Raw genomic sequence first — 12,058 nt, 5'->3', positions numbered from 1 at the left:
TAGGGAAAAAATAGGGCCCATTAGGGACAAAAGTGGCAATCTGTGTGTGGAGCCGGAAGATGTAGGAGGGGTTCTAAATGAATTTTTTGCATCTGTTTTCACTATGGAGAGGGACGATGTAGACATAGAAATAGGGCGGGGGGACTGTGATATGCTCGAACACATTAACATCGAGAGGGAGGAGGTATTGGCGGTTTTAGCAGGCCTAAAAATGGATAAATCCCCAGGCCCGGACGAAATGTATCCCAGGCTGCTGTGTGAGGCAAAGGAAGAGATTGCGGGGGCTCTAACACACATATTCAGAACCTCTCTGGCCACAGGGGGTGTGCCAGAGGACTGGAGAACCGCTAATGTAGTTCCATTATTCAAGAAGGGGAGTAGGGAAAAACCGGGGAACTACAGGCCAGTGAGCCTAACATCAGTGGTGGGAAAATTATTGGAAAAAATTCTGAGGGACAAAATCAGTCTCCACTTGGAGAGGCAAGGATTAATCAGGGATAGTCAACATGGCTTTGCCAAGGGAAGATCATGTCTGACTAATTTGATTGAATTTTTTGAGGGGGTGACTAGGTGTGTGGATGAGGGCAACGCAGTGGATGTGGTATACATGGATTTCAGTAAGGCCTTCGATAAAGTCCCGCACAGGAGACTGGTCAAGAAGGTAAGAGCCCATGGAATCCAGGGTGCCTTGGCACGTTGGATAAAAAACTGGCTTAGTGGCAGAAGGCAGAGGGTGATGGTCGAAGGTTGTTTTTGTGACTGGAAGCCTGTGGCCAGTGGGGTACCACAGGGATCGGTGCTGGGTCCCTTGCTGTTTGTGGTCTATATTAATGACTTGGATATGAATGTAAAAGGTATGATCAGTAAGTTCGTGGATGATACAAAAATTGGTAGGGTGGTAAATAGCGAGGAGGGTAGTCTCAGTCTGCAGGACGATATCGATGGGTTGGTCAGATGGGCGGAACAGTGGCAAATGGAATTTAACCCGGAAAAGTGCGAGGTGATGCACTTTGGGGGGACTAACAAGGCAAGGGAATACACAATGAATGGTAAGACCTTAGGCAAGACGGAGGGTCAGAGGGATCTGGGTGTGCAAGTACACAGATCCCTGAAGGCGGCGGAACAGGTGGATAAGGTGGTAAAAAAGGCATATGGGATACTTGCCTTCATTAGCCGAGGCATAGAATATAAGAGCAAGGAGGTTATGATGGAGCTGTATAAAACACTGGTTAGGCCACAGCTGGAATACTGTGTGCAGTTCTGGTCGTCACACTACAGGAAGGATGTGATAGCTTTGGAGAGGGTGCAGAGGAGATTCACCAGGATGCTACCAGGGATGGAACGCTTCAGCTATGAAGAGAGACTGGGCAGATTGGGTTTGTTTTCCTTGGAGCAGAGGAGGCTGAGGGGGGACATGATTGAGGTGTACAAAATTATGAGGGGCATAGATAGGATTGATACTAAGGAGCTTTTTCCCTTAGTAGAAGGGTCAATAACTAGGGGGCATAGATTCAAGGTAAAGGGCGGGAGGTTTAGAGGGGATTTGAGAAAGAACTTTTTCACCCAGAGGGTGGTTGGAGTCTGGAACTCACTGCCCGAAAGGGTTGTGGAGGCTGGAACCCCCACAACATTCAAGAAGCATTTGGATGAGCACTTGAAATGCCATAGCATACAAGGCTACAGATCAAATGCTGGAATATGGGATTAGATTAGACAGGGCGTGATGGCCGGCGCGGACACAATGGGCCGAAGGGCCTCTATCCGTGCTGTATAACTCTATGACTCTATGACTACAATTCCTCCCCTTTTAGATAATTAGTACATAACATTTTAAGTAATCATTAATTAACATGTTTACAAGAACAATAATCTACACATTTGCTGCAGTTAATCAATTATAAGTCAGTCTCTCTGGAGGCTTCCTGACTCGGTCCGGATAACGCCTCGGTGGTGTAGTAGTTTTCGGTGGTGTAGTAGGTTCTTTTGGCAAGGTCGATTCGGCTTGAATGCCAGTGTCGGGTTCATCTGGTTCCAGTATCACCGGATCGGAGGTAGATACTATGGGTATCTCTGCTTCATCATTAGGCGTATAGAGTTGTGGTGTAGGTTGTCCCTTTTCGGATGACTCTATGATCTGGTCAGCATGGCGCCTTATTATGCTTTCACCAATGTCCACGGTATACATCAGCGGTCCTAGTCGTGTGCAAATAGTTCCAGGCTGCCATTTCTCGGTACGGTAGTCCCGGGCCAAAACTTGTTGACCTATCTGGAAGGTTCTAGTTGGCCTTTCATTCATGCCTTGAAATTGCCGGTTCTCTATGTCCCTTCTGATGTTTGGCTTGATCAAATCCAGCCGGCATCTTAGTCTTCTATTGAAAAACATCATGGCGGGAGTTTGGTTTGTAACCACATGTGTTGCATTCCTGTACGCAAACAAGAAGTTATCTACCTTATGTTGTAGATTTTTGTCTTCATTACCCATGGCCTTTCGGGCCTTCTTGAAGGTCTGGACAAACCTTTCAGCTAATCCATTGGTGGCGGGATGGTATGGGGCGGACGTGTAGTGCTTAACCCCATTGTTTTTTAAGAACTTCCTGAATTCTTCGGACACAAATTGTGGTCCATTATCAGAACAGATCTGTTCAGGCAGCCCATTCCTGGCAAATATGGTCCTTAATACTGTGATGGTTTTTTCCGTGGTGGTGGAGGACATCTTTATTACCTCCGGCCACTTGGAGTGTGCATCAACCGCGATTAAGAACATTGAGTCCATAAATGGACCAGCAAAGTCGATGTGTACCCTTTGCCATGGAGATGAGGGCCACTCCCATGGATGTAGAGGGGCTTGTGGTGGGCGTTTTGGACCTTCTGGCATCCTAGACAGCTCTTGGTCATTTCTTCGATGTCTCCATCGATACCTAGCCACCACACAAACGCTCTGTCTAGGTTCTTCATTTTCACTCCACCCAGATGCCACTCGTGAAGCTCCTTTAGCACTTTATCCTGGAGTTTGGGTGGAATCACCACTCTGGATCCACACATCAAGGTTCCTCGGCACACTGACAGCTGTTCTCTTCTTTGCGAGAATGCTGGCAACAGTGGTTCGCCATGTGCTGGCCATCCCTTCACCGTTAAATCGTAGACTCGTGAGAGAGTCGGGTCATTTCTCGTTTCCTTTTCAATGGTAGAATTTGTTACCGGTAGACATTCCACTATGGTTGAGTGGAACATCTCCACTGGGTCCACTGTAGGTGCCTCTTCTACCGTTGGCAACGGTAGGCGCGATAAACCGTCAGCATTCCCATGCTGTTTTGATCCTTTGTATTCTATGTCATATTGGTGTGCCCCTAGGAAAAGGGACCACCTCTGTAGCCTTTGCGCTGTCATAATGTGAACGCCCTTTTTAGGGTTGAATATGGAGACGAGGGGCTGATGGTCAGTCAACAAGGTAAATTTTTGTCCGTGTAGGTAATGGTTGAATTTCTTCACTCCCCATACCAGGCTGAGTGCTTCCCTGTCGATCTGGGCATAGTTACGCTCAGCTGAGTTCAATGAGCGTGACGCAAAAGCTATCGGCCGCTCCGAGCCATCAGGGAATCTATGCGATAATACCGCTCCTACGCCGTAAGGGGATGCATCGCACGCCAGTCTGATTGGCAGTGATGGGTTGTAATGAGCCAACGCTTCCTTGGACGTGATCAAGCCTTTGCATTTATGGAAGGCACATTTACAGTCTTCGCTCCATTTCCAAATTACTCCCGTTTGTAGCAGTGCGTTAAGAGGGTGCAGAACAGTTGACAAGTTCGGTAAAAATTTATGATAGTAATTTATCAATCCCAGGAACGACCTTAATTGTGAGACATTTTCAGGTGCTGGGGCTTTTATGACCGCTTCAATTTTTTCAGGTGACTTATGCAACCCTTCTTCGTTAATTATATGGCCACAATATGATATTTGTTTCTGGAAAAATTCGCACTTGGGGCGATTTGCTCGTAGGCCCCGTTCTCTCAGCCTAGTGAGCACCTGCTCCAAATTGGCAAGGTGCTCATTGTCGTTTTCTCCTGTTACAAGGATGTCGTCTAGGTAGCATTGAGTCCCCGGAATCCCTTGCAGGACTTGCTCCATAGCTCTTTGCCAGATAGCTGAAGCTGATGCTACTCCGAAAACCAGTCGATTGTACTGGTACAGGCCTTTGTGTGTGTTTATCGTGAGATACTTTTTAGAGGCCTCCTCAACCTCCATCTGTAGATATGCCTGTGCCAAGTCAATTTTGGTGAAACGTTTCCCTCCGGATAGTGAGGCGAAAATATCTTCTATCCTCGGAAGAGGATACTGTACAGTGTGAAGGACCGGGTTTACAGTCACCTTGAATTCCCCACAGATGCGAATTTCTCTCTGTTCTTCAGATTTATCATTATTCAACGTTTTCTTCATGACCGGGACGATGGGTGTTGCCCACTCGCTCCAATCTACCTTGGATAACACGCCTGCCTTTTCCAAATTCTCCAGCTCTGCCTCGACTGCTGGACGAATTGAGTATGGCACCGGCCTTGCCTTAAAAAACTTGGGAATTGCCGCATCTTCCACTTTTATTGAGGCGGTGATGCCTTTCAAGGTTCCTAGTTCCTGTTGAAACACTTCTTTGGCGTTGGCCAAGATGTCTTTTAATCGTTCAGGTATGACGTCATCATCATTTTTTTTCTTACTGGTCACCATCAGTGCCTGAATGGAGTGCCAGTCTAAACGTATCTTCCTGATCCATTCACGTCCCAACAGCGGTGGACCACCATCTTGCAGAACGTATAAATACAACTTCTGTATTTCCTTGCCGTTGTATACAACAGGCACCCTTATTTTCCCTCTGGGGTATACTTTCTGCCCCGTATATGTCTTCAAGATAATGGATGTGTCTTTCAAAGGTATATGCGGAAATAGCCGCTCGTAATCCCGTCGACTTATGACGGTCAGAGCTGATCCTGTATCTAGCTCCATTTTAACTGGGGACCCCGCTATCGTGAGGGTAACCCAAATGGTCTGGTAATCTTCTTTGGCAATTACATTATGTAATTTGAGACAGCTTAGTCTCTTGTTTCCGGAGTCGCTATCGCTCTTCTGGTCTTCGGAGCTACTGTCCGTCATCATTTGTACCTTTCTGTACTTTTCCTTATTGATTTTTTTTCTGTCAGTGGATTTTTTGTTTCCAGATCGGCATACACGTGCAATGTGTCCCATCTTTCCGCATTGCCTGCATGCTTTGTCCTTGAACCAGCAGTCCCTCTGGTCATGGGTGGATCTGCCGCAGCGATAACATCGCTCGAAACCCCGTGTCATTTCATGGGTGCCGAAGTCCTGTGGCTTTTGCTGTATCTCTGCAGCTCCTCTTGCTGCTGCTTTGTATGATACAGCCACACTGAAAGCCTTGTCCAGTGTCAAATCTTTCTCAGAAAGTAGCCTTTTCTGTGTTCCTTCACTTAGGAGACCGCAGACGAATTTGTCTCGTAGAGAATCTGCCAGTCCTGCCCCGAATTGGCAGTGCTTTGACAGCTTTCTTAATTCAGTGAGGTAATCAGCGTTACTTTCATTCTTGTGCTGATTCCTCCTGAAGAATTTGAATCGTTCCGCTATCAGCAGCGGTGTTGGGTTTAAGTGCTCCTGTAGGGTATCAACAATCTCCTTAAAATTCTTGTCCATCGGTTTGGCTGGAGTGATTAAGTTTCGTAACAGCCCGTATGTCCTTGCGCCCATCAGATTTAGAAGTACCGATGCCTTTTTATCATCCTCTACTTCATTCGCTGTGCAATATACCTCCACTCTTTCCACATATGTGGTCCAATCCTCTATATCACTATCGAAAGCAGTAATATTGCCAGTCTTAGGCATCCTGAAAATCAAAAATGGCGCCTCCCGCGCTTTCCTTTCTTCCCTGCCGAGAAAAAATGGCGCCTCCCGCGCTTTCCCGCTGCTGACAACGCTGTTCTCCGCGGTTTTTATTTACACAGATATTTTTAATAGTTGGAGACTCGTTCCTGCCGGACTCTCTGGGACTTTTCCCTCCCTCTGCTTGGTCCGAACGCCGACCTGCTTTGCAGCGCCGGCCGTCTCCCGAGTGCTCCACCCTCCGTCTCTGTTTGCCTCCGCCTTCTGACTCGCTGCTCGGCCCCGCTGCAGAGCCACCCGATCGAGCCCCAGCCCGCCGCCCAGGAAGGATTAGTGCAGTACCTGCCACCAGCCCGGCTAGCTGGTGAAACCACAGTTTTTTTTAAAGTTTTTTTTTCTTCGACCTTCGTCTGAGGAATCGATCTCCTTGAGGTGCTGCCGAATTGCAGATAAGTCCGTTTCCAATTCGTCGCCACTGTTGTATCCGTGTGTTAATGGAGACACGGAATGCAGGAGTTGGTTTAACAGGTGTTTACTGAACAAAGTCTGGAGGCGAACTAAAAGATACAAGACACCATACAGGCTTATATACCCGAGTGGTCACTACCGGTATTACAGTACACAGGGGCTCTTAAAGGTACATACACTACAGGTTCCCCTTAAATGTATCTATACTATTCGCCTCAACCACTCCCTGTGGTAGCGAGTTCCACATTCTCACCACTCTCTGGGTAAAGAAGTTTCTCTTGCATTTCCTATTGGATTTATTAATGACTATCTGAAATTTATGACCCCTAGTTTTGGTTAAGTAAGAAAGAAAGAAAGAAAGAAAGGGAGGGGGTGAGGAAGGAAGGAAGGAAGGAAGGAAGAAAACTGACTTGCATTTATAAAGTGGCGTTCATGATCTCAGGACGTCCCAAGTGCTTCACAACCCAAATACTTTTGAAGTGTCGTCACCGTTGTAATGTAGACAGAGTTGATTCAGGTGAAGCACTGCATCGTCTAGACTTCCAGTACAGAAGATATAGTCGCATCTGGGACTGGGAGTGACTGAAGGTTCCCCTGGTGTCTGGGACTGGGAGTGACTGAAGGTTCCCCTGGTGTCTGGGACTGGGAGTGACTGAAGGTTCTCCTGGTGTCTGAGTCTGGGAGTGACTGAAGATTCCCCTGGTGTCTGGGACTGGGAGTGACTGAAGGTTCCCCTGGTGTCTGGGACTGGGAGTGACTGAAGGTTCTCCTGGTGTCTGGGACTGGGAGTGACTGAAGGTTCCCCTGGTGTCTGGGACTGGGAGTGACTGAAGGTTCTCCTGGTGTCTGGGACTGGGAGTGACTGAAGGTTCTCCTGGTGTCTGAGTCTGGGAGTGACTGAAGGTTCCCCTGGTGTCTGGGACTGGGAGTGACTGAAGGTTCCCCTGGTGTCTGGGACTGGGAGTGACTGAAGGTTCTCCTGGTGTCTGGGACTGGGAGTGACTGAAGGTTCCCCTGGTGTCTGGGACTGGGAGTGACTGAAGGTTCCCCTGGTGTCTGGGACTGGGAGTGACTGAAGGTTCCCCTGGTGTCTGGGACTGGGAGTGACTGAAGATTCCCCTGGTGTCTGGGACTGGGTGTGACTGAAGGTCACAGCAATGAGATAAATGACCAATTAAATTGCTTCAGGTGTTGTTTGAGGGATAAATATTGCGGATAACTTCCCCTAATCGTCTTCGAAGTAGCGGCCGCGGGAGGGCAGACGGGGCCTTGGCTTAACGTGTCATCTGAAAGACGGCACCTCCAACAGTGCAGTACTCCCTCGGTCGTCAGCCCAGATTATGCCCTCAACCTGATTCTCTGAGCATCAGTATCCAGTGAATCAGGTTAAGGTTTAAATTGGAGTTGGCATCAGCCGCACGCATTGGGAATCCCGAGGCAGCATCAGCCCCTCGAATGCCGAAGGAGTGAGTTTGGACCCGCTGTAGTGTGCGATGTTTCCGGGGCTATCTTCACCCTGCAGCAGATGTCCAATGGGATTTTTTTTTCGATCACTGCCCATCTGTTTGCTTAAACTAGATTAAGGGGAGAAGGGAAGCTGCACAGGAGCATCCAGCAAGGCTCTTTGCATGAGGCCGGTTATTGACTGGAGCCTGACTGGACAAGGGGCAACACCTCCACTCCTGCGGCTGTGTAGATATTTAGCCGAGGCCTCCCAGAACAATTCCAAATGTGCGCATACATTTTCATGAGTGCACTGGGAGAATGCAATAGTTTCTTTCTTTGTGCCTGTCACTGAGAGGTGACTAAGGTCCCGAATTTACATTTAAAACCTTTTTATTCCTTTTTTTCTCCCTCTCGCTCTCTTTACAGATTGCCTCCACCATCTTCTCCACTTTTAGGACCGCAGTTAACAGCTGCGGTGATTCTGTCCGGTATTAGAAATTCCGCCTGTACAAACCAATCCCCTACCCCCCCCCACCCCCCGCCTCCATCCTCACTCTCCCGGGTTCCAACTTATTAAAGGTGCTGCTTGAAAAGTAAAAGGACAGAACTTGTATTTTTGATGAAAGAAAGAAAGAAAGAAAGAAAGAAAGAACTTGCATTTCTATAGCACCTTTCACCACCTCAGGACGTCCCAAAGCGCTTTACAGCCAACGAAGTACTTTTTTAAGTATAGTCACTGTTGTAATGTAGGAAACGCGGCAGCCATTTTGCCTCAGACAGCACCTTGAGCGCAACAATCTAGGCTGACACTCCCAGTGCAGTGCTGAGGGAGTGCCACACTGTCTGAGGTGCCGTCTTTCGGATGGGACGTTAAACCGAGGCCCCGTCTGCACCCTCTCAGGTGGACGTAAAAGATCCCGCAGCCGCTATTTGGAAGAGGAGCAGGGGAGTTCTCCCCGGTGTCCTGGGGCCAATATTTATCCCTCAACCACCATCACTAAAAACAGATTATCTGGCCATTGTCACACAGCTGTTTGTGGGAGCTTGCTGTGCGCAAATTGGTTGCCGCGTTTCCTACATTACAACAGTGACTGCACTTCAAAAAAGTACTTCATCGGCTGTAAAGCCCTTTGGGACGTCCTGCGGTTGTGAAAGGCGCTATAAAAATGCACGTTCTTCCTTTCATTACCTGTACAGAGGGTGACTTGCAGTATTAATGCTGAACAGCCAGGAAAAAAAAGAAAGACTTGCATTTATATAGCGGCTTTCAGTCAGTATTAATACTGGAAGTTACCCTTCCACTGTACTGTGGAATGGTTTCCCAACAACAACAACTTGCGTTTATATTGTGCCTTTAACGTAGTAAATTGGCCCAAAATGCTTCACAGGAACGTTATCAAGCAAAAATTGACACCAAGCCACATATGGAGCTATTAGGACAGGTGAGGTACGCTTTAAGGAGCAACTTAAAGGAGGAGTGAGAGGCGGAGAGGTATAGGGAGGGAATTCCAGAGCTTGGGGCCTCGGCAGCTGAAGGAATGGCCGCCAATGGTGGAGCGATTGAAATCAGGGACGCTCAAGAGGCCAGAATTGGAGGAGCGCAGAGATCTCGGAGGGTTGCAGGGCTGGAGAAGATGACAGAGATCGGGAGCGGCGAGGCGGTGGGGAGAGGTTTGACAACAAGGATGAGAAAGGACGAGAATTTTCAAATGGAGGCATTGCTGGACGGGGCGCCAATGTAGGCCAGCGAGCACAGGAGGGGGCGGTGGGCAAACGAGGCTTGGTGCGAGTTAGGACACGGGCAGCAGAGTTTTGGATGGGTTTTTTGGATGACCCCATCATGAGTCAGTACCCTCAGGAGCGGCACAGAGAGAGAATATTGGAGGGAAAGTTTTTTTTTTGCATCTCGAAAGAAAGAGAAGGCCCCATGAAGGCCTCAGGGGTTACCCAGCCATCTGTGCAACAAAGGCCGAATACCAACAAGCAGCATTGAACATCTTATGGTGTCTAAAGGAATGACAGCAAAAATGTTTCGAGGGAGGGGAAGGGGGACTAACCTTGCATTTTGTTCGGTTCAATCCCCTTCTGCCTCCACAGAACCTATTCTCCGACTCTATTGTCCCCCTGTTTGCTTGGCCACTCGAAGGAATCCGCGTTAAATAGATACAGCTCCGAAACCATTATTGCTGAGCTGTGCGTCTTTGTCCTGAGTGATTTTTGCCTGCTGTCTATTGTCTCCGTCTCTCTTTCTTTGCCGTGACAGCACTCTCAGCCTACAAGAACAAGCGTCAAAGTGATTGATAAACACTTTCTGAGGGACAATGAGACATTTTTTTTGGGGGGGGGCTGGGGTTTGCGGGGGCGGGGGGGGAGGTCGTGTTGGGCAGACTGATTGCTTCGAAGTATTTTGATGGTTTGGATATGTGGGGTCAGGTTGCGCGCGCGCGTTGAGTGGTGCTGTCTCTTCTCGCTGTTGGTGGGTACAGCCTGGTTCTTATCCGCTGTGTCGCTTCAGGGGTTAACCTCAGTGATGTGAGGAAGGGGTTGGGGAGGAAGGGAGGGGTGGGCGGAGAATGACAGACCATTAACAGCATTAAAACTGGTAGAATGGGGCAAATCCGGCCAGGCCCACTCTTGTGTGCTCTCGGAATGGCTGTCACAAGAAAGGGATGAGATTAAACAACGGCAAAGCAAGTGGTCGCCCCTCCAGCAGCTAACTTGGTGAAAAAACACTTAACCATCGGGAGACACTGATCCTTCTCTTTCTCTCAATCTCTCCTGGTCTTGCTCTGTCTTTCCTTTTCTCGTTCCTTCACCCACAATTCACAATTCACAATTCAAATCGCTTTATTGGCATGATAAGTTACATCTTATGTTGCCAAAGCATCAAAATACATTTATGGTTTACCACATAAACGCAGTTCTATTCATACAGTGTATAAACAGGTATATCCCTGAGTGTATAAATATACATTCGCATTGTTTATATATATTCTTTTCTTAGTTTACTGGTTGGCTCTCTGTTCATGGCAAGCTGTAACATAGCGTGCCGCCAGTGTTATACAGCTTCTCTCCTCTCCCAGTAGGAATGGGAGTTTTTGGTTGTCATTCAGATTTCTGAAATCAGGGCATATTTCTCTCGCTTTTTCTGTCTCTCACAGTCTCCCTTCTCCACACTGCCTCTTTGTTTTGTTCTCTCATTTAATCTTTTCTGTTCTTCCTTTTGCTCTTGCTCCCATTCTTTCTCCCTTTTGCTCTGTGTCTTTCTCTTCATCCTTCTGTTCTCTCTTTCCCCCCATCTTTAGTTCCCTCCTTTTTTTCTCTGTCCCTACATATTTCTTTCATATTTGCTCTGGCTCTCATCCTTTCTCTCATTTTCTCTCTCTCTCTCTCTCTCCTCCCTAAGTCGTGAGCTAAGGAGGCGTGTCATGTCTGATTGATCGCAGTCTCAAGTGGACCGCTCCTAAACCTCTCGCCTTTCTTTTGGGGACTCAGGAAAAAGACAAGCCACGAGTTGCTTTTCAATCAGGCCTCTCTGACTGACGGGCCCAGTCAGAAACAAGGAAAGCACAAAGAACGAGGGGGAGCGAGGCAGCATCTGACCCATCCACACGCAACAAACCACAGGGTTTACTATCTACTGTTAAAGAACATCTCTCCACACAGTGGGGCAGCCTCGGTCGGGACTTCCAGTTAATAGAAAAACTAAACGAAGAATAATTCATAAAACTGAAACTTTTGAAACCAAAGGTTTTCTAAGTAGGAAGGTTTACAAAGCAGTTCGGGAGCATTTAAACTAGTATGGCAGGGGGCTAGAAACCTATGTAGTGAAATAGAGGAAAGTGAAAGGCAGACAGAAATAAATGGTAAAAGGGTGAGGAACAAAAAACAAAGGGCCAAACTAATTCATAAAAAATGTGAGCATAAAAAAAGCCTGAGGGTTTTATACCTTAATGCGAGAAGCATCAGGAACAAGGTAGATGAATTAGCTGTGGAAATAGAGGTTAATAATTATGATCTAATTGGGATTACGGAAACATGTTGCAGGGTGAGCAGGGCTGGGAGCTTAACATACAGGGGTATTCAGTATTTAGGAAGGATCGACAAAAAAGAAAGGGAGGAGGGGTAGCATTGCTAGTAAAAGAGGGGATAAATGCAATTGAAAAGAAGGATATTAACTCAGTTAATACAGAATCTATATGGGTGGAGCTAAGAAATAGCGAGGGGCGAAAAACATTAATAGGAGTGGTATATAGGCCTCCAAATA

Source organism: Somniosus microcephalus, chromosome 28, assembly GCF_052327205.1.
Source record: "Somniosus microcephalus isolate GS21.2 chromosome 28, FLI_Smic_1.0, whole genome shotgun sequence".
In the NCBI taxonomy this organism is placed as follows: domain Eukaryota; kingdom Metazoa; phylum Chordata; class Chondrichthyes; order Squaliformes; family Somniosidae; genus Somniosus; species Somniosus microcephalus.
This window is presented reverse-complemented; position numbering follows the sequence as displayed.